Source organism: Podarcis pityusensis, assembly GCF_964106645.2.
Source record: "Podarcis pityusensis genome assembly, chromosome: 3".
In the NCBI taxonomy this organism is placed as follows: domain Eukaryota; kingdom Metazoa; phylum Chordata; class Lepidosauria; order Squamata; family Lacertidae; genus Podarcis; species Podarcis pityusensis.
This window is the reverse complement of record NC_138026.1, coordinates 78,407,429-78,429,990: the sequence shown is the minus strand read 5'-3', so window position 1 is coordinate 78,429,990 and position 22,562 is coordinate 78,407,429. Positions and strand designations below refer to the sequence as shown.

Here is a 22,562-nt window from a genome sequence, read left to right as displayed (position 1 = left end):
AAGCACATCAAAGTGCAAGTAGATAAATAGGTACCACTCCAGCGGGAAGGTAAACGCCGTTTCCGTGCGCTGCTCTGGTTCGCCGGAAGCGGCTTAGTCATGCTGGCCACATGACCCGGAAGCTGTCTGTGGACAAACGCCAGCTCCCTTGGCCAATAAAGCGAGATGAACGTGAAACCCCAGAGTCGGTCACGACTGGACCTAATGGTCAGGGGTCTCTTTACCTTTACCTATATTTCGCATCAGGCAGGAGTTTAACAGAGATGACCCCCCAAAAAATTACTAGGCAATGTCTTCATCAGAAAGGAGAACCAAACTCACAATGTTTTGATATGGACCCAATAAAATGTTTCAACACATTAGAAGAAAATGAGGTTATAAAGTTATAAAGAAATACTTTAATATCTTTGGTCAGGTCATTGTGTTTCCTCTAAATCAGCCTCTCTCTACCTTATTGCTCCCCAATATGTTTTGGACTACAATTCCCATCACCCTTGACCACTGGCCATGCTGGCTGAGGCTGATGACAGCAGTAGCCCAAAACACCTGGAGGGCACCAGGTTGGGAAAGGCTGCTCTAAATAATGCTTAACCTTGAATAGTTAAGAAATTGCGGCAAGAATGTACACAGCTGGTGCATAACTTTTGTAATAGACTGGAATGCCGTTTAGTCCTCTTGTACTTCTAAGGTTAAAAGCAGAGAAAACATTCTGCTATCTAAACCATGGAACGAAATTGACAGAAACAAAGCACTTAGTTAATGAGAAGCAGCAGAAGGAATACCAACTGGCTGTCACCTTCCATTTCCTGTTTTATGTTTAAAAGAAAACGACAAGAAGTGTAATCATTTCCCTCTATACTAGACAATGTTGCCGGTGCAGATTTTCAGTAGCCCCAACCTTTTCACTGAAGTATGATTTTAATCAAACAGATGTGCCCTGCATATTAGCTGGCTGCCTCATTCTCATGTCTCTGGCAAAGCAATATACTGCTGTTAGAATTGCTGCAATGTGGGGGCAGACACAAAGTTATCTCTGAATTTATGGGACAATAAGCTTCCACAGGAGACTTACTGATGGATTTTGACAAAATGAAATCATCACCAGCTCCTCTCTGGTGTTGAAAATGTCCACATTTCTTTATATTACACCTCTAATTTTCCTCGTATTCGACTTGAGAGATGAAATGAGGCTATCGTTAAGGAAAAGGTCATCCCTCTACATGATTAAATGCACCTACTTTCTAATTGCACACAGCATATCAAGCATGTTATGATAAGCAGCTTTGTTTTGCAACAGGAGATATGTGAATTTTAAAAAAATAAAAGGGGTGGGGTGGGGTAAAATCCAGAAAAAATCCTCCACCCCTGCTTTAGGAGAGACAGTAGGAGAGAGGAGACAAAATGTATGGAAAAGAGAGAAATAAATAAATAAATAGAAATTAATAAATAGAAATTAATTAATTAATTAATTAAGATTCCATCATTTGTTTGGGCTGTATGAGGTGTTGGGGGAACACACCCTTGTATAAAAGTGGTTAGGAGATTGTGTCCCTATGAATGCCAAGCTCTCAGTTATGGAACAACACTTAAGCAAATGTGCCAGCCCTCAAGCAGAACCAAGTGGTGGTGTCACATATACGAACATGAATTTAGATAACCAAGAAGAGTTTGACCAACAGTTCTTATACTGCCCTGTTGTTTTCAGTGGCCTTGTTTTGATTCAAATCCTTGTCACCATTTATACCACCAGAGTGCACTTTTGGAGGGATCAACCCCAATTTCTTCAACAGTGAAATCTACTGCAATGGTAAGCATGCTGGACACAGGTTGGGGGCATTGAGATTCAGCTTCCCATTCAACACTTCAACCTATGAGCTAACTGTGGGCCAGAATTATTGTTGCATGTTCCAACCATCGAATCCTAGTCAACAATCTAGCCGCCAACCTAATTCTACACCACCTGCAGTTTCCGAACCATCTTCAAAGTCAGCTCAAATATGGATAAAATAGTGCTTGTTTAAAAGTATGTCATACAGTTAATAATGCAGATGAGGCCAGGTCCAATGACTGCAGAGTGCATGGCCCATTACATAACACATGTAGCTCTTGTACATCCATATCTTTTTATTCTCTTTTTCAAAATAGATTTGGTTTTCACTTATTCTAATGACAGCAAGTAAGAGGAAGAAAAACTAACAGCACAATTTCCCTGCCGTAACTCATTTTTCCATAAAGGCACAATAGAGTCAACCAACACCTTCTATGTCAGAAACTTGGAAGAGGCAGAAGAGCAAATTCAGAGCCAATAATGAATAGAATATGTCCATGTCAAGCTACTTTGACAATATTTACTATATTTTAGGACTCTGAAGATTTTTTCAGTGTTTAGTTGTCTTAACATGGGACTGCTTGATACCTTCAGATTCTAAAAATGTTTTATCCAAAAGATTTTTAAAAGTGATGTGAGAGAGATGCAAGAAGCCATCATATTACAAATCATATACTTTTGAGTAAAAAGAAAGCTCTTGCTAAAACAATGTATATGTAAAGCTTAAACAGCCCCCTGGATGAACCCAGACAACAAACATAGCAATGTTCTTATATCCAAACATTAAAATCATGTATCTGTGCTAGCTGAGAATGCCTGAGAAGTGTTTAGCACAAACTCTTTAAATGTTTTCTCTGGTGCACTAAAAAGAAGAAGAGGGATAACAAACAGAAATTCTGACAGCACTGATTTTGTTAGGAAGAAAGGCTCTTATGGAGCTGATTTCTTTTTTAAAAGTAAGCAAGCTATTTTAAAACTTATTTCTGAGAAAGAAAAGAAGTTCTAAATCACAGCTGGCTTAGTAGTCACAAGCTCTCTGAACTCTATGGGTAGAATATAAAGCTGAACTTCAAACAAGAAAAAATAAATCCAACTGATTAAAAGCAGTGGAACAATGGAAATCATGACTCTCTTACTCGGAGTAGACCCAATTAAATTAATGAACATGTCTAAGTTAGATGCATTAATTTTAATGGGTTTGCTCTGAGTAAAACTTAGTTGAATGCCGCACTAATCATTCCAAACCTATGCAATCTGTAATTAAAGAGTTGTCTGAATTAAAAGACTTCTCTGAACTCTAGTGAGTGGAGTTTGTGGTCTGGTGTGGCGGTGGTTCTGTGCACGGCCATTTTCTGACTACTTCGGTCATTGGAGGGATACAGAGCCTCCCTCTTTGGTCAGATGGGTTGGCACCAAAAGCCCATCTGAATAAGCCAATGGGGGGGCTGGTTGCAGCCCTTATAAGAGCAAGCTGCACCCAGGGGTCCCCCTCTCCTGGATTGCCGCTGGCTTTCCCACCCGCCCACCCTGTTTCTATGTGGTCCTGACTGAAGGTAAGAGGACAGGCCGGTGGACCTTGCTATAGAATACTTGGTCAGGGCCAAGGAGGAATTTTTCCTGCTGACAAATTGGCCGGTCTGCAGGCTTTCACCTACTTCATAGCAAATGTCACAACTTTTCGAGGATAAGTCATTGGAGTGCATCATTAGACATCAGGTACCCTGATACACGAGTGCAAGAAAGTTTTACTTAGCCCAGAATTTCACTCAGGAACCATGGGCTATAGAAACCTTCTGGCTGACGGCCCTGTTGGGTCTATTCAGGATTGATCCACTTTACCGATCAACCAGCAGGCAGGCTGCTTGATACTAGATGCATACCCAATGCATTCACCAAAACCACAGTATATTCCACATTATCCTTGTTAAACATGGGTCACCAACCTTTTGGGTTCAGTGGGCATATTTGGGATTTTAAAAAAGTGGTAGGACTACCAGTTACTAAATGGCTACCATGATGATGTGGCACAACACAAAATGGTTAGTTACAACTTCAAAAGAACAAAAAAAGAGACAGGACCAGAAAAGCTACTTCCCTCCACCCCCAAATCAATACAAAAAAGACACCAACATCAGCCACCACTGTGCAGTAAGCATTTGTTTCTTGATCTCCTTCAAAGGCATTATAATTACTGTCTTACCCATGCTGACAGAATATATAATTTAATTGCATTTAATGAGCTCTCTTTCTAATTGTGGTGTCAGGTCTGCATCCTATTGATGTCTGCTGATATGATGAAACTGTACCTTACAGCGATGTTACTAGGAACTCCACAAGCTGGAAGAACAAATGGATTTGCTCCCCATTCCACCCAAGCAATAGACTGAAGAAGGACATTGAATAAATTGAAGTGGATGCTGCTGCTTCCTGCTGTAAATCTAAATAACTTTCAAAGGTAACTTAAGTATGGTTAGTGATATTAATTGCTACCTTGTAACTATGCTGTGATTCAAGCCTCTGCCTAAAAATATTTTCCGTGACTGTGAGATGATCTACACTGGAAAAAAACAGATTGCTCTTCAAAGGAAAATTTAGAAGGAAAACTGCCAAAACTGAGCTTAATTCTTTCCCTTCGATCTTCAACGGTGAACAGTTGTTTTTTTTTAAAGAAACTATGCCTCAGGAATAAACGGATGTAGGTGAAAGATAGACTGTGACCTTGGATGTTTTGGAGAAAAATGGTAACATGAAGTGTTGGGAAGAAGAGATTCCAAATGTCTGAAGCAGTTCTGAGGTGGCTTGAGGAAAGCCTTGGGCAGATTTGGGCTGCCATTTATTTTTTAAAAAATGTATATACCACATTTCTGCAGCAGAGCTAACAACAAAACCACAATTTTTAAAAACAGCAGCAACATGGGAAATAAAAGCAGCTCCTAAAACCACATTTACCAACCATTTCCAGCAAGTTAAAAGCCCTAAATAAAAACCTAAAAACAGCCTCCAAGATTAGGCCATATACCCTCCAACATTTCTCTGATGGACGTCCTATTTCATAATGATAATTTTACTATTTATATCCCATACATCTTACTGGGTTGCCCCAGCCATTCTGGGCAGCTTCCAACAGATATAAAAAAGTTTTTTTAAAGAAAACTTCCCTATAAAGGATTGCCTTCAAACGACTTAGGGGTTGGATAACTTCATATCCTCCAACATTTCTCCAATGAAAATAGGGACATCCTAAGGAAAAGTGGGATATTCCGAGATCAAATTAGAAACCGAGACGACTTCTCTAAATCAGGGATGTCCCTAGAAAATAGGGGCACTTGGAGGATCTGGGCCAATAGCCCATCTAGTCCTGTTCTTATTCTCATAGTGGCCAACCAGATGCCTATAGGAAGCCTGCAAGCAGGACCAGAACACAAGGGCATTCTCCCTTCCTGTGGTTTCCAGCAACAGTATTTGAAAACCTACTGCCTCCAACGGTGGAGGAAGAGCATAGCTATCATGTCTAGTGGTCACTGGTGGTCTTATCCTCCATGAATTTGTCTAATCTTTGAATGCCATCCAAGTTGGTAGCCATTAGTGCCTCTTGTGGGAGCAAGCTCCGTAGTTTAACTAGGTGACACATGAAAATGTACATTCTTTTATCAATCCTGATTCATTCAACTTCATTGAATGTCCATGTTCTAGTGTCACAAGACGAGGGGGAAAACCTTTTTCTACCTCTGTTCTCCATTCCATGCATAATTTTATAAACTTGTATTGTGTCATCACCTTTTCTCTAAACTTAAAAGTTCCAAATGCTGCGGTCTTTCCTCATATGGGAGCTCCTCCGGCCCCTTTCTGAATTTCTTGTAAGAGTTGTGGAGATACAGTGCATCAGCAGGGAGCCTGGGTGAAAGTTTTAGCTGTCCTTTGCAATGTGTCAAACCATGGATGGTTCTGGGAATAAGGTTTTGTTTCTATAAACAGACAAGATGGATCAAAAATAGATCAGCTGGTTGGGGTTCCGCTTTATCCTATTAGATATAGGGCAATGAAAGAAAAGATTTCCTCCCAAATTGAAATTATTGGCTAAGTGGAATAGGGGTGGTGGGCTGCTAGAGAATAGAAGGTGGGTTCTGGGGAAATAGCTGCTGAGAGAGGCTGTTGTGAGCTGGAAGAAGAGGCGGAAGTGGGAGTCAGGCAGAGGACATCAAGCAAATTAGGAGGCAGCCTTGAAGTGTGCTCCCTATTGCTCATTGGCAAGGGAGGTTTGCTGTTATTGTCAATCAGCTGATTGGCAATGAGAGCAAGCCTGCTGTGATTGGCACAGCAGGGTTTGAAGTCTCAAACGCAACTGAGTAGTAGCACAGCCTAGGGCAGCCAATCAGCTGATAGGCAGAAACTAATCCAAGCCTGGGCTTGGATTTTCCCTTATAGCATGGCTTGATTATTCTGCTATAAAGGGGAAAATGGGGTCACTTGATATCACAGTGACATCAGGTAATTGGTAGGTAGCTGAAGCCCTGCCCACCTGCCCAAGTGGACCACTGTACCTGGGGGAACCTAAATTCCCCACTGGTGTTCAAAAGTGACAGTAACAGTATGGTGAACATTCATACGTAAAGCAACATGAAGGCAATAACCTGGCTTATTAAGTAACCATACATATAAACATCTGTTTCTATTAATAACTACTGTAAATAAAATAGGATGAACTTTCTTTAATGTATGGCTCTCTGTGTTGTTTTTTCCTTCACTTATTCATACCTACTGCAGTGTGGGAAAACTGAGGGAGAAAGCAGAGGGTATTGGGATAACTAATGACAACAGTAATAAAGGGCTAGGGGAAAAAAGTCATTGCTAAGGAAGAAGCTAACATGTGGCGCATACCTCCAAAACAAATAAATTGGCAATGGTAGTTCACCTTCCTCCCTTTGGCAGCTTAACTGTCTCTCTGTACTTTCAATTTTTATTTTATTTATTTCACAAGGTTTATATACCACTTAACTGTAGTAGAACTTTCAAGCGGTTTACAAAAAAAGTGTGTGCATACCATTGGCACAGCATTCTTAACAGTTAATGGTTTCCTAAGAGTGCTTTGGAAGAACAAACAACTTGAATGTACTGTGTAGTTGTGACATTAACCAAAGGACTGCATGGGTGTCACAATGTTGTTCAGATATGGATTCCTGGCTGCCACTACAATTCTTCCACTTCAAATCTACACAATGTGTTGTGGAAGTTGTTGGCATTTGTCTGTCTCAAGAGACAATGGAGTGCACCTCTAGGGTGTAAAACACTGGAGAATCACACTGCCTGCTGAAGCTGCAAAGACAAGTAAATCGTAACTGCTGCCCCCATGTTGTTTTTGCTGTGCAAGCAGCACCGAAGTGTGTCTTTTAGAATGTACGGTAAGTCTGGGGGCAGGGACCATCCTATTTTTAAACTTTGTATTCTGCTCTGGGAATTTTTTGTTCAGCTGAGCAGTGGGGTAAAAATACTAGGCAAGCCCAAACATCCATGTTAATATCCATCTGGGTTTTTTTAAATACTTTTCTTATTCTTACAATCCATACACAAGCGATCAGTGATTTTATACCAGATTAATATATTACTAAAATCTCATAAATATTGTGCACACACCTTTAAATATAGATAGACCAATGAAACTAGTCAGATAGATGAAATGAGTCACCTACTTAATAGAAAGTCAACAATTTGGAGAAATAAAAATTATTACTAAAAACAAAGTTAAGAATTTAATTGCACACAGCTTCTGTCTTTCCTATTTTAATTTTCTTTAAACATTTTTAAATGGTCTATTAATTCTGGTTGGACAAGAGTCAAAACTAACTCCCCGCTGTTAGAAAGAAGTGTGCAATGAAAATGCATGACTAATCAGTGTGATGAAACACAAACCAAGACTTTATTTTTGCCATTTCACTCTGCAGGAAAAGTCAGTTTATGTGGCTTAAGGAATTATTACTCTCTAGATGCCAGCAATAGTAATACATTTGTTGGTACAGAGACATGAAGCATAAAGAGAGACTACAATCTTTATACGCTACAGCTTTCTTTTGAGTTACACTCTTTTGCCAAATATGGTGAATACTTCTCCTTAGTTGTCACTCACAGATGAATATCCAGTTCAGGCAAAGCTTCTGAATTTCAGCTCTAGCCATTTGTTGCTGAAAAGGTTGCTGATATTATACTTGCTGGTATGGGTGCCTGTGAAGTCAATGGTTTTTGACCTAACAGAGTGTAGGGACCAGTAACTTAAAAGGAACACATGTTACAGCAGGGTAACATTCCATTCCGCACTCCACAACAACACAGAATTAAAAACTGAGCATTGTATCTGCATAGCCTATTTTTAAATACTTGCTTTCATTAGATTTCACTTTCTAGGTTGCAATCCAGAAACCTCTCTAGGTACGAATACAGTGCACACATGCATTTTGATTTCTCAATTAATCCTTCCCCAAGTAGCTTCTTTTGCTTCATTAGAAACATTTGAAACTGCTCCCCTACTCCAGGTTGGAGTTATGTGGGGGAGAGGGGGCAGGGTCCATGACATGGGCTGTGTCTGCATGCTACTTTCAGTACTGGGACATGGCTTGGAAGGCTACTTCCCACCTCCCCTTCTTTTCTGGCACCTACCTGGCCCACCCTGGGTTGCAGAGCAGGTCTTGATACATATCACTGCAGGACTCAGTAGGGATTATTTATATTTTAGTGTATTTTTGGTTTCTATGGAAGCCGCTCAGAGTGGCTGGGGAAACCCAGCCAGATGGGCGGGGTACAAATAATAAATTATTATTATTATTATTATTATTATTATTATTATTATTATTATTATTTGCTTCTCCACACATTGGTTTCTGTGGGCAGGGTTTTCTTTCTTTCTTTTTTGCCTGCTCTGTACTGCACCTTATGAGTGCAGGGTGGTGAGTGTGGCTCATTTGGTCACATTTGGCAGGTGATTGTGAGTGATGGAAGGGTTGTCAAATGAGCAGGTGGGCACCATTAGACACATTTGGAGCTGAGGGGCAGATCTGGAGGCCAGCCCCTCTTGGCTCTGCAACCTGTGGGGCTGGATATGGAACATATTTGGGGTGCCCAATCTCGTCCGCCATGAGTTGTGTAGCCCTGATGGTGGGGAGAAGAAGACTCATGTAAAGGGTAATGAAAAAATGGATGCAAGTGCCCTGAGCAGGGTGGCTTGCCCTCATTGAGTTCAGGTATTGCTGCTCACATACAGTGTTTACCCTCTACTGAAACCTATATTGAATAAAATGTGGCCCTAGTTCAACACCCCATACTTGTGTTAGGTCTTTTGGTTTCTGGCAGTTCTCACTTGCTCCCTCCACTCAAAGAAACCTTTTTCATCTTGAGGGCTACATGGCAGTGGAAGAGGGGGCCAAAGGCCAAAGTGATTGGAGTAGAGATTTTATACTTGATCTTTATAGATAGGCTAGTTTCTACACTCACATCCCTCCCTGCCCTTTAACCAGGCAAGCAAGAAGTATTATCAGGGTTCAGGGACACATTCTAGCTAGGCAAAAGCACCCAAGGAGTGTGCAAAGCAGAGGCCAATGAGGGGTGTGGCTTGGGGAGAGGAGTGCAGAGCTGAGGAGGTGTAGCCTGGGGAATCCGGAAAGGCAGATAGAGATGCATAAAGAGTTGTGTTTGGCCCTGGAAGAAATTCAGTTCCGGTATTATCTAAAGCCGAATTTACCAAATCCGCACTTTCCAAAATGATATGCAAAGCAGAAGCTATGTAGCCTTCAAAATTTGTAATTATCCAAATTTTGCAATATAATGCTCAAACCAGTGTTTACAAAAACACATTTATATTAGTGAAATCAATATACAATAATGCATTATATCTGGGGGAATTACTTGCAAAAATGTTTACATCCGTCAAAAGTGCACATGAAATGCATTTATTGTGAGAAATTTACACTAAAATGCTGATGAATTTTATGAGGATTTTTAAAAATCACAAATTGCTGCAAAATGTGGACAATTGAATTTACATGGAAAAATAAAAAAATTGGGGGAACTGAAATTGGCAGAGCCTACTATCGCTAGCCACCAAGGATAAGTTCCTTACTGGTATCAACCTCCCGCGACTGAGCAAAGTGCAGTCCCAACTTCACATTATGGAAAGAGAGTGGCAAAGCTGGAGGGCGTGTGTGCACATTTTGGCTCAGCCTGAGAAGTAACTGTGAATGGAGAAAAATAGATTCTGAGCTGCACAAGAAAGGTTAGTGTGGGAGCCCTACTTACTGCTGCTCTGGAGACAGCAGCTGCTCCCACTTTGGAATGTTGCCCTGCTGACCTATTTAAGAGTTACAAGGCAGCAGTTGGCAGCTTCCCTAATGGGAATTGGCAAAGGGGTGGAGCTAATGAAACTTCAATCCAAGTTAAGGGGTTTTAAGAGGCTTCCTTTTGCAGGCGGAGAGATGAGGCAATGCCAGTACTTCTCACTAGTAGAGCCTGCAGGGCTAGGCAGAAGATGGGCATCCATCCCTACTGCTATTATGGGTGTCTCCTTCACAGCCAGAACCAGAGCCTGAAACTGTAGTTGGAGTTTACTAAAGGCCAGAAATATAATCTCCCTGCTTCATTTTCTTTGCAACTGCTTAATGGTATTGGTTACTTGCTTGTGTTGCTTACAAGAAATCTTGAGTTCTTTGTTCCTTTTTAAAATCAAATTAAAAACAGAAGGATTCCTCTGCAGAGCAACTCTCCAGTCCTACCTGGCATCCCAATGTGGGATTAGCTCTTAATTAGCTCTTAATTAGAGTGGACCTCAAAGAATCTATGCCTTGGTCCTCCAGGTTGACTATGATGACAGAATATTTTGTAGCCCTCAAATAAAAAGATAAGCAGATTGTTATGGACAAAAGTCAAGAGAAGTCCTACCATTACCACCAACAAGAATCAGCACTATGTGATAGTTAAATTATTATCAGCACAGAAACAAATCATATGTCAGAGTCTTGACAAAGCCATGATAAGAAAAGCACTGGCAAGTATTTAAAAAGTGAGTCAGAATAATACATTTGAGCAGCAGTACTCCTACAACTTCCCATTTGTGTTTTATTTTTGTTATCTTCTGAAAAAAGCCATACAGAGGAACAGTCACTTGGACTAAACTTTGCCGTAAGAATTGTGCTGTAGCATTGTATTCTGAGCTTTACACTAAAATCTTTGACATTTGTATTCTGTGCCTGACTTTGTAAGTGCACTGCTTTCAACTCAGTTCCAATATGAAATATACGGATAACATGCTGTCCCTCACTTCACCTTTCTATTTCAGGTAACTGCTGGTTTCTGGTATGTTCAAAATGAACATCTAGTCTAGTACAAAGACACTCCAGTTTCATTTGGAACCTGTAAGCATGGATGTATTATGAATAAATATTTACTTATAAAGTGTTCTGATACCGGTGACTCATACTTCATCTTCAGTTAAGCTTTTATATGCTCTCTTTTAATTAATTTATAAAATATAAATATATAGCATTTAATTTGTCATATCACCAATGATTTAGCATAGACAGTGAATAAAAACTGGCCTAATCCCATTACTAGTATTTATATTTTACTTTCCTAATCTCTTCTCCAAAGAAACTGAGAAGATGAACTCTTGCCTGCCATACAGCATGAATATCATGATGGCGTTTTGCAAAGACGCATTTCAGATTTAAATCTGACAGGGGTTGGATAAACTTCCTGTGGCTTCTTTCTGGTGGCAATACAGGATCACATCCCACAGGGTCCACCTTTCGCAGATGGGACCGTAGTTCTCTTTTGCTTTGCTTTGTTTGTTTTTAGTAGCTATCTAGAATATAAATATGACTGCTAGTTTTTAAAGGGTGGAAAAAGCCTTTGCAAAGGTTTCGAAATTGTTTCAGAGAAACCTGCAACAAAGGAACCTATGAAAACATCTACAAAGAACAAAGATACATACTGTAATCAAAAGGTGGCCAGGAGTATAACTAATTCAGTTACGCAAATGAGCCAATCTTTGGCAGGTCTGTTGGCTGTTTATTTTAGTAAAGGAATGTTTACAGGATTTAACATCCTGGTAAATAAGAATGCATGGTAGTTCTCAGGGTGTGCCACAGTTAAGAGGCAATAGTTTCAAGGAAACCAAGTAATGTAAATTATGTCCATTATCCTGAAATTTCTATTGCCTCTCATAAAAGCCTTAAACAATCCTTGTGGAGTCAGTCAAGGAAGAAGGAAACTAAAGAGTTCTCAAACTGTCAGCTTACCACTTGCAGGAAGACTTGTATTGTCTAACTCAATTTCTGTTCTACCCCCTTTTCAAGAGTTCAGGGAATTATATTGGCTACTTTCCAGTCCTCGGGTATAGTGGCTGATCCGAGGGACAAGTTACATATTTTTGTTAGAAGATCAGCAATTTCACATCTGAGTTCCTTGAGATGTCTCCTGTCTCCTGTGAATGCCATTTTTACCCAGCAATTCATTGGTTTTTATTTTTGTGGTGGTGGTGGTGGGGTTGTTGTTGTTGTTGTTGTTGTTGTTGTTGTTGTTAATATTAATATACTGCCCTATACCTGGGGGTCTCACGGCAGTTCACAGAATAAAATCAAAATATAAAACCACAAAATACATAATCAAAATAAAAACAACCCAGTAACCCCCCCCCAAATAAACACATTTTAAAAGGGCATAGGATGTCAATCAACCAAAGGTCTGGTTAAAAAGGAACATTTTTGCCAGGTGCCTAAAGGTGTATAATGGAGGCACCAGGCAAACTTCCCTAGGGAGAGCATTCCACAGATGGGGAGCCACTGCAGAGAAGGCCCGTTCTCGGGTTGCCACCCTCCAGACCTCTCGAGGAGGGGGCACATGAAGAAGGGCCTCAGAAGATGATCTCAGGGTCTGGGTAGGTTCATATGGAAAGAGGCAGTCCTTGAGGTATTGAGGTCCTGAGCCATTTAAGGCTTTATAGGTCAAAACCAGCACTTTGAATTGGGCATGGAAACTAATTGGTAGCCAGTGCAATCGGACCAGAATCAGTGTAATATGCTCACACTGTCTTGCTCCAGTGAGCAACCTGGCCACTGAATTTTGCACTAGCTGAAGTTTCCAAAGCATCTTCAGAGACAGCCCTATGTATAACACATTGAAGGTTCCACGGGGCTGAAAAGCATTTCCCAAGCAACATCTTCTGGGAACAACCATCCAAGTAGAACTGGAACCACCGCAAAGCAGTGCCTAGTTTGGACAGTCACTCCAGAAGGATACCATGGCCGATGGTATTGAAAGCTGCTGAGAGGTCAAGAAGAATTAACAGGGACAGGTTTCTCTTCTCTCTCTCTCAACAGAGGTCATCATACAGGCTGACGGGAGCAGTTTCTGTGCCAAAACTGGGCCTAAACCCCAATTGAAATGGATCCAGAAAATCAGTTTCTTCCAAAAGCACATGGATCTGGTCTGCAAACTTTTGCTACAGAACCTTACTCTGGAAAGGGAGATTAGCAGCTGGCCAGTTGTTAGCTAGGTTTTCTGAATCTGGGGAAGGTTTCTTAAGTAATGGTTTTACCACTGTCTCCTTCAAACAGGCAGGGACCACCCCCTCTCGTAAAGAGGCATTGATCATCTACCTGGCCCAGCTAGCTGTACCCTCTCTGCTGGTTTTTATCAGCCAAGAGAAGCAAGGGTCTGGAGCACAAGTGATCACCCTGACCAATCCAAGCACCTTGTCCACATCCTCAAGCCTGGTACATCAACTCTCGCCACTATTATCTGTCTTAGTTCTTCAGACTCACCTCCTGCAAAGGTTGGCAGTGGTGAGACTGGTCCCTTGTTGTGTGAATTTGGCATATGGGTAGTACAATCAGATAGTATGTATTTAAATACATATATACCTCTCGCGCTCTCTCTCTCTCTCTCTCTCTCTCTCTCTCTCTTAAGAAAATTGAGCTGACAAAAATGTGGGGAGGGGAATTTTGATATGTGACTTATAATAATTTCTCATTATTTTTCTTTTACTATAAGAATTTCAGCCGAGCAAGAAACTTTAAACATCTAATATACAGGCGCACTTCAGAGATATTTACACTACACTGTGTAGTGCAGTGGTGGCCAAACTTGGCCCTCCAGCTGTTTTTGGACTACAACTCCCATCATCCCTAGCTAACAGGACCAGTGGTCAGGGATGATGGGAACTGTAGTCCCAAAACAGCTGGAGAGCCAAGTTTGGCCACCACTAGTGTAGTCTAATAAGCCCGGAACCCTTTGCTGCTGGGCGGAAGAGGAAAAACCCAGCTCCAACCCTAGCCAACTCCACTCCTGTGGCAGGTAGCTTCCTTCCCCTGGAAGCAGCCAGGCTACTTGCAACTGCACCCACATCCTTATAAGGAGCAATATCTGTGAAATGCAATAATAAAGCAAAGCACAATAAAGTGAGTTATGCCAGCATTGGGTAGCATACTTACAGGACCATAGCTCATAGCATACTAATCCTGTTAACAAAAGTTGGGTCCTTTTCTGAACTTAAGGCATTGCACTTTGTGGGATGCAATACGAACTGATGAAAAGCCTTGAGAACACACAGCCTATCTGGGAGATGGTTAGTTGAAGACCTATCTTTATGACAAGCTTGTGCATTCCTTTAGTACTCGCCCACATTTTAGAGAGCCTTATGGGAGATGTTTGTTACCACCACCTGTTACCAGAGTGCTTGCTTTACACATGAGTGGTATGTAGATGGAATTATTTGTAGGAATGTGCTGTGCACATATTAGTCTGCCCATGCCATAGAGAATTTTTACACCCAGGATCTCTTTCCATTGTTATATCGCTATAGTATAATGTTTTCTGTCAGTGAAAGAAAGAAAGAAAGAAAAGCAATCATTTCTCATCACTTTATCAAGGTTATTCAAATCCAGGCCATCCAGAAGAGATTACCTTTGACCAAAATGTATATTCTTCTTCATTTAGAATTGTACTTCCTGCAGAATTCTGCTGCACATACATTAACTTTTTAAAAAAGTTAAACCTCCTTTGTATTTTGCAAGATAATTAACAATTAAACATCGTGCAAAATGTATGGGAAGTACAACATTTAAAAATCTCTTGGCAGGTATTTGTTCCACTAGCTGGGCTAGCCTGTAATTTCTCTACATTGTTAATTTCCCATAGATGAATATTTGATGCCCAATCAAATTTCTTTGCATTTTGGGGGGGATGGGGGGAATCACTATTAGTAAAGATAGCTGTGCCGATGAAAGAAACTTGAAGGCTAAATCTTTTATAAACAACTCGGAAGTCCACTTGGTGAGGGAAAATGTGCCTGTCTCTCAGTTTATTTAAAGAATCAATTTAATCCGAGATAGAAAACTTAAAAACAGGGTCTATCAGCCTTCTAAACATAACACATAGGATGCACTCAATAAAATATTGCAGAGTACAGAAGTATAATAATAGGGCAAAAAACTGAATCATGAAATAATATCCCCTTGTTTGAAAACTTGTGTTATTGTCTGTTAATCATTAGAATGGGCATATTAGTTAGCATATTATGTGTTAATATGCCTATGTTTCATTCTTCAAAGCAGAATAGCCTCCACAGCTCTTTTTCATATATATTCTTTGAGACTTTTTGTTTCTCTTCCCTGTTTTGGAAGGAAGAACAGACCTTGATCATATGATCAAGTGTGCATTATACGTTTAAAGAAGGACATTTCTAGACATGTGTAGGTCAGGCTAGGGATTTGGTGGATACTGATAAGGTGACCACAATCTAGCCTGAACTATAGGAGAATGCAATGAGATAGGACCAGGTAACAGAAACTGTGAGGTGAGGCACAGATTAAAAGACAAGGGAAGTAAATGTAAATACACATGCATGCACGTTACATTGTATAAGACAACACTGGTCACACTTAAACTGAGTAATAATGAGACAAAGAAATATGTGGCTAGAAAAGAATAATTTTTCAACAGAAGTAATGACTGAATAACAATAAAGTGCACTGGAGCATATGCAGAGTGAGTTTCATTATTACTAGTAACTGCAGAGTCTTCCTTCCCCGAACACTAAAAGAAACCGGGAGCAGAAACAGCATTGTCACAGCAGACTTTTCAGTAAAGGGTTAGATTGCCAGGGTTTGGCAGCTTGCTTTACATGAGAAGCTTATGCAACATCACAGACCGAGAAGAGGAACTAAATTAAACATCAAATTTACAGATATTTGGATGCCTTTCATATTGCGTACTGGCAAATATGCCCCAGCATTAATCTTACCTTCCAAGCATGCGCCCACAGATCTGTGAACGCAGATGCTCTGAAAAATAAGCATAAAGTGTGTGTGCGTTTTTCCTCCTCGAATTTGTATCCACTTGATGAAATGGATTGGCAGTAGGCCAGCAGGATTCAGGACAAACAAAAGAAAGTACTTCTTCACATAACACATAATTAATTTATGGAAGTTACAGCCACAAACTTGTAATAGTGGCCACTGCCTTACATGGCTTTAAAAGGGTATTAAACAAATTTGTGGAGGATTCATGGAGCGACAGTGAGGGAAGGGCTACTACTTCATGCCCTGCTTATGGGATTCCAAGAAACATCTGTCTGTGCACTGTAAGAAAGGGAATGCTGGACTAGATGGAACCTTAGTCTGATCTACTACTGTTGGTCTCATTTGTGAAAGGTTGCATGCCTCATTGCAAATCCTTAATGCCTGCTATTTAAAAAAACAAAAAAACTAAACTAAACTAAATATATCTGAAAACATATTCATATGAAGCACTGCTTTTAGCAATGTGGTCAAATGAACATACATATCATGATAACTGATTGAATCACCTTACCTTGCACAAGTCTGATATACGCTAGAGAAAAAGGAAGGTAGATGAAGAACATTTGGAAAAGCAATGCCTCTTCTGTAATACTTTCTGCAAATACATAAAATTGCATGATACTGGACCAGCAGTCTTTTTCAAACGTTGACTTCATTAACAATTTTTCAAAAAATATTTCAGAAGTTGAACTGGTGCAGAATTTCTTTCTCTCAACTATTTGCTTAGTTCTTGTTTTTAAGTAGCATATGCCCCTGTGCAGAAACAGCAGAATTAATTTATATTTAGAACAAGTTTCTCAGTGCAGACGAGTCAATTAAACTACAGGTGCAAGCCTTTGGAAATTTTGGTTTCAGTTAAAACATACTGATTTAAATGGATTTATATGCATGCCTAACTTTGCATAGGATCAGGCTGCAAAAGTTGCAGCGTTTTAAGAATGCAGGAGTTAAACTTCACAGAGGCTCTGCTGAACTGGACTAATAATCTGCTGCTGCTTGAGCATAACAGCCAAGCACTGGTTTTGAAAATGGGAAGTCTGGCTCCCAGCCCAGCACTGTCTTTATTCTATTATAAATTAAGTGAGCATGTACTACAGTTCATTGGAACTGATTATTTCAGTCTTTGGGTGCATATTTCTGGCTCCTTTAACATCTGAACATCTGGTTCAAAGCATTTGTAAACAGAAATACATTGGTTGATACAGTGGTACCTCGGGTTAAGCACTTAATTCGTTCCGAAGGTCCGTTCTTAACCTGAAACTGTTCTTAACCTGAAGCACCACTTTAGCTAATGGGGCCTCCTGCTGCTGCCGTGTTGCCAAAGCACGATTTCTGTTCTCACCCTGAAGCAAAGTTCTTAACCTGAAGCACTATTTCTGGGTTAGCAGAGTGTGTAACCTGAAGCGTATGTAACCCGAGGTACCACTGTACTATCCTTATGCTAACTGAGAAATCTTGATTGGCTATAGACATAAGTCAGGTTGTTGTCAACAACAACAACAACAACAACAACAACAACAACAACAACAACAGTATGGAAGGTTCACTGCAGTTTCGCAACCAAAAATGCTGGAACACACCTATAAGAGGTCTGTTTGGAAAGGTTCAGAGACCAGCAGACTGAAAGCATCCCATTAATTTCCATCGTTATATTTACGAAAACTTACTTACTTAATTTACCATACCCTGCACTTCAATCAAGCTATTGTCTTTAGGGCTTGAATACAGTTGGGAACATAACCAAAGTTGAATTCAGACAAGAAGATGGAATGAGATTGTTGGACATCCTTTTGGCAAATAGAGTGTAGGGGGGAATAATTTAGCTATAACAGACTAATTCAGAATGTCTGGTTATGCAGCTTTGAACTTCTCCTACACCCAGTATGTTCAAATTAATATTTATTTATTCATTCAGTTTAAAATAATGATGGCATTTGACTATGCCACACCCAAACAAAGGTAGAAACTACACAGATAAAAAACATTTTGAAAATGCTTTTTTTAAAAGTGTTTTTTAAAATACATTGAATTTTTCATAAGGCTCACCATCGGCATCTAGTGTCACATTGTATATTGCACTTAAAACACACTTGAAACATTTTATTTGCAGCTATACAGCTGAATCCAAAGTGTTTTGACACTTATGATAAATAAGTGTCTAAACAATTTAGATACAAAGCAAGATATAAAACCATAACCTCGAAAGCTGTTTGAAGTACAACAAAAACAAAGCTCACTACCTTCAAAATCAAAATACAGATTTTAAAGTCTGGGCCTCTCAGTTTTTAAAGGTTATTTAAAAGGCCTGCATGAGCAGCAAGGCCTTCATCACCTGCCACTGGGAAAATCACTAGGGTGGTGCCAGGTAAACCTCATTAGGAAGTCTGTTCTAGGTGAGAGAGAATCTTATATGTACATTGTGTTCAAAGGCTGCATTAGATCCTTCTACTGGTTAAATATAAATATATAAAAGTTCTACACTGCATACATTATGTAAAACATGGTAAGTAGTACTATCATGATCATATTACGAGCTTCTCTCTCCATTGTTTACACCACCGGCACTATTTCAACCAGTTTCCCAAATCACAGGTCATATTCTTTAATTTCTCCATTTGCCTTACTAAACATTTTCTCATAATTTTTCTTCACCAAGCATACCTTCCCACTCGGTCTTGCGTGCCTTCCTTCCTTCCTTCTCTTACATTTGCAGGTTGCCTCTCACCAATCATACCACTAGATTCTCTCTCCTGCATTTACTATATCTAAAGAACTCCTCTTGCATTATGTATGTGTAGACCAACCATTCACCTACTGCACTAAAATGTAAACGAATTTCTAGCTTGTGGACCACCTGAAGTATGGTTGTTTCTACTCACATTTTATGCTCTTGAAGTGGGCAGAGATCCTTAAAGCATTCTCTATCTATTTTTAGTTGACACCTATTATTCCATTCATCTGTGTTTATAAATCCCAAGCCATTTCCATCTCTCGCAGTTAAACAGCAACATTAAGGTAGCGTCAAAGAAAGCAATGCAAATGCATTTCAATTAACTCGCTCAAAGAAAAAAGGCTCCATATCTTGGCTGTAAGTTCTTTTGCCCGATAGATGCCAAATACTGATCAGGACACTTCCTTAATGAGTAAACACCTTTATATATGAAGAGATATTCTCTAAAATATGATGGTCCAGATGATTTAGGGGATTAGGGCTGTACTGAAAATTCATAGAACAGCTAATGCAAAGCAAGCCCTGTATGTTCTCAACAATTCTTATCAGTAAGTGGGTGGAGTATTCTGCAGAAGCAATATCTTCTGAACGCTCTTCAGAAGCAGCCCCCACTCAGAGTTCATTACAGGAGTCTGTTGTTGGGAATACAAAAACATGAAGGATGGTGGCCAGACCTCATTGTTTACAGAAATGATAAGAACTATTGGGCAGAGCTGCCACCTGTTATTCCAGGAGCAAAGCCAGCACTAGCGGTACCTTTAATCTCTAGTATACTGCTCATTTTTTGTTAATAAAATTGAAGTCCACCAGTAGTCCATCACATAGCCTCTCGCACTATCCCAATGGCAATGGCGCACTAGTTAGCGGAGCCATTCTGCATTCCTTTCAATATGTTTTCTTTCAGCACAACGTTAACTGAATATTTTCACTCACTTCGGTTTCACAAAGCACTCACTCTTTCCTTAGCTCTCCCAAGACAACTTGCTTCAAAATGTCATATTTTGCCTAACAAACACTCGTTTAAATCAATCATGTGTACTGGAATAGATGTGAATGTTTCTCTGAGTCCTAGGGCTGGCTCGTACAGTATTAAGAAATGAGGTGCAACTGGCTCATACGTCTTTCCTGGCTGCTTCTGATATTATGGTAGGACTTGCACATCTCAGCAATGGCGCAGTCTAAGAATCTCAGAAGATGCCTATACCTCTAGGTTCTTATGCAAAAAAGAAAAGAAAAGAAAAGAAAAAAACACCCTATGTGAACAAGTTTTTATCCCCCCCCCCCAAGTTGTTTGACTCATTCTCATTTTCCACAGAGAAAGAGCACATTCAAAGAATCTCCATACAACAGGACAGCCAATTAACATAGTCCCTTCTTCTCAGATCACAAAACGTTTAAGAATTGCTTGCATATGCTACAGAGTTACCTTTTGACAAAAGAATGCATATATTCTTCCTCAGTTGTATTCTACTGCAATGCCATTGTGGGACAGCAGGGGTGCCTTGGTTTTGATGTGCAGCTAAAATCAGTAAGAAAGCACCTTATCACTTCTGAAACTTTACTTTAGGCTTTTTTTGATGCACTTTCGCACACATCCATTTTTATTTGAAATAGCCTTCCCACAGGCAAGGCCCTCTCCATCTCCCTAGTCGCAGGAATAACCTCCACTTCATACTTTGATAAATCAACACAAAAGGAAAACGGAAATAAACAACAGAACATGAAAACCTACTTTTTCTCCCCAGAGTGAGGCAATGCCTGAATATAAAGAGAGACCAGATTTTTCATATCACACAGGTATGCATCAGTAGAAAGCACTCTCATAATCAGATTGGTTAATTTTGACATTGCATTAAACAAAATATGAATCAGGATTGTGTTTTTCTGCCAGTTGTGGCTCAAGGAATTCTGAAATGTGTTCATGCAACTCTATTTAAGAATGCAGTCCTAAACATGCCTATTACAGGCTTACACCATTCCCCAATGAACTCAGAGGAACTTACTCCCACCGGCCCAGCCAGCCCATCCAAAGGTGAGAGAAGATGAGAGCTGTAATGTCACAAAATCTGAAGTCACAAGTTCCTCACCCCTGCTTTTTTAAACTCCCTGTTGTATTTATCTAAATGTGAGTTTAAACCCCTGGTCAGTAATAAATGTTCTTGACCGGCTATGTTAGTTCAAACCATCTCTTTTCCATATAAGGATGCACTCCACTCCTTACATACAACCAGACATCTCACCACTTTGGGGCTTTGGTCTTCCATACTGGGACATTATATTAATGAGAATATGTGTTACTAATTTTCTTTAACTTCCAGAATTTGTTCTGTTTTCCCTGATAATTTTTTTTAAGAAAAGGATATCGCTGAGGTTTGCAGGGGAGATTCAAGGGCCCCCTTAAGCTCAATGCCCCTTTAGTGCAGTATTTTCAAAATCTCATGGAACCTTCAGAAATTAAATCCTATTGTATATATTATGTTACCTTGGGTTGTGCAAATGAACATGCCTCTGAAGATCACAAATGGAAAAAAGGTGGTGTACTTTGCTTCCTTGAAACCTTATAAGCAGAGGTTAGATGCCCATCTGTCATGTATGATCTAGTTGAGATTCCTACACTGCAGGGGGTTAGATTAGATGACCCTTGGGATCCCTTTCAACTCTACAATGTTGTGATTCAAATATCTATTTTGGCCCCAAGCGAGAATTTGGTTTCTGGGAACTGGTTTTCTTCCCTATTTTGTCTTTAAACTGAAACAATTCATGAATTATAAGAGCCATGACCTTTTTCTAAAAATATGGCTTGAAAGTACATTTATGTGCAATATATAGAGCCTAACTTTTGGATAGACATGTTCTCAAATGAAATGAATTGTAGCTCTTCAAAGAAAAGATAGGCATTGCATATAAATGTTACTAATGAGTACAATGAAAAAAACTGTTTTCAATCTGCATATTTTAGAAACAATGGAAATTAATATCAAAGCAATTTTAGCTAACTAAACTGAACCAAAATATACAGGGGGGGGGGAAGTATTTTGGTACAAGTGACATTTATGTTCACCAATATTTTTAAATATGAATACACGGGAAACAAAGTACAACTGAACAATAAGATTTAAATTGCATTCACTCTTTTTGTTTTGCTTACTTTTTCCAATGTTCCATAAGATTTCTAAGGCAGGGGAAATTAATAAAAACACAAGCCAACGTGAACCACTGCTCAAAGATAATCTTCAAGCACATTTTCTCACATTACTCCATTAGAGACAATGTAAATGCTACAGTTTGGATCCCAAAGGCCATGATCAGAAGTAAGCTTGTAGAACTACGCTTCCTTTGCCCCCACTCTTAACCCTGCAACCCTCCTTGTAGGGATGTCAGAGGATTCTGTCGGAAATGGGGAAGGGAGTGAAAATTGCCACAATTCACACATTTATCAGATGTTAGGAATGGAAATCACGCAAATGAATAAGAGCAGTATTTCACTATTGTTCTTCTGGTCTGCAAACATTACACAGTTACATTGTTCTTGATGTTTCCTTTCTGTTAAAATTAGGTAAAGGTAAAGGGACCCCTGACCATTAGGTCCAGTCGTGACCGACTCTGGGGTTGCGGTGCTCATCTCACTTTATTGGCCAAGGGAGCCGGCGTACAGCTTCCGGGT

At 39.9% G+C, this 22,562-nt stretch overlaps 1 protein-coding gene across 4 annotated transcripts in view; it reads right to left on the bottom strand.

Moving 5' to 3' along the window:
- CHRM3 (cholinergic receptor muscarinic 3) overlaps positions 1–22,562 on the bottom strand; it is a 227,665-nt gene that overhangs the window by 111,494 nt on the left and 93,609 nt on the right. Inside the window, exons 1-2 of one of the 4 annotated variants that reach the window (XM_080997729.1) lie at positions 16,679–16,753; positions 10,582–10,693 (exon numbers count right to left, since the gene is read on the bottom strand). The exons of the other annotated variants lie outside the window; for them this stretch is intronic. The gene's annotated coding sequence lies outside the window, so the exon portion shown is untranslated. Of the gene's footprint in view, positions 1–10,581; positions 10,694–16,678; positions 16,754–22,562 lie in introns of those variants that run through there. 4 annotated transcript variants of the gene reach the window in all.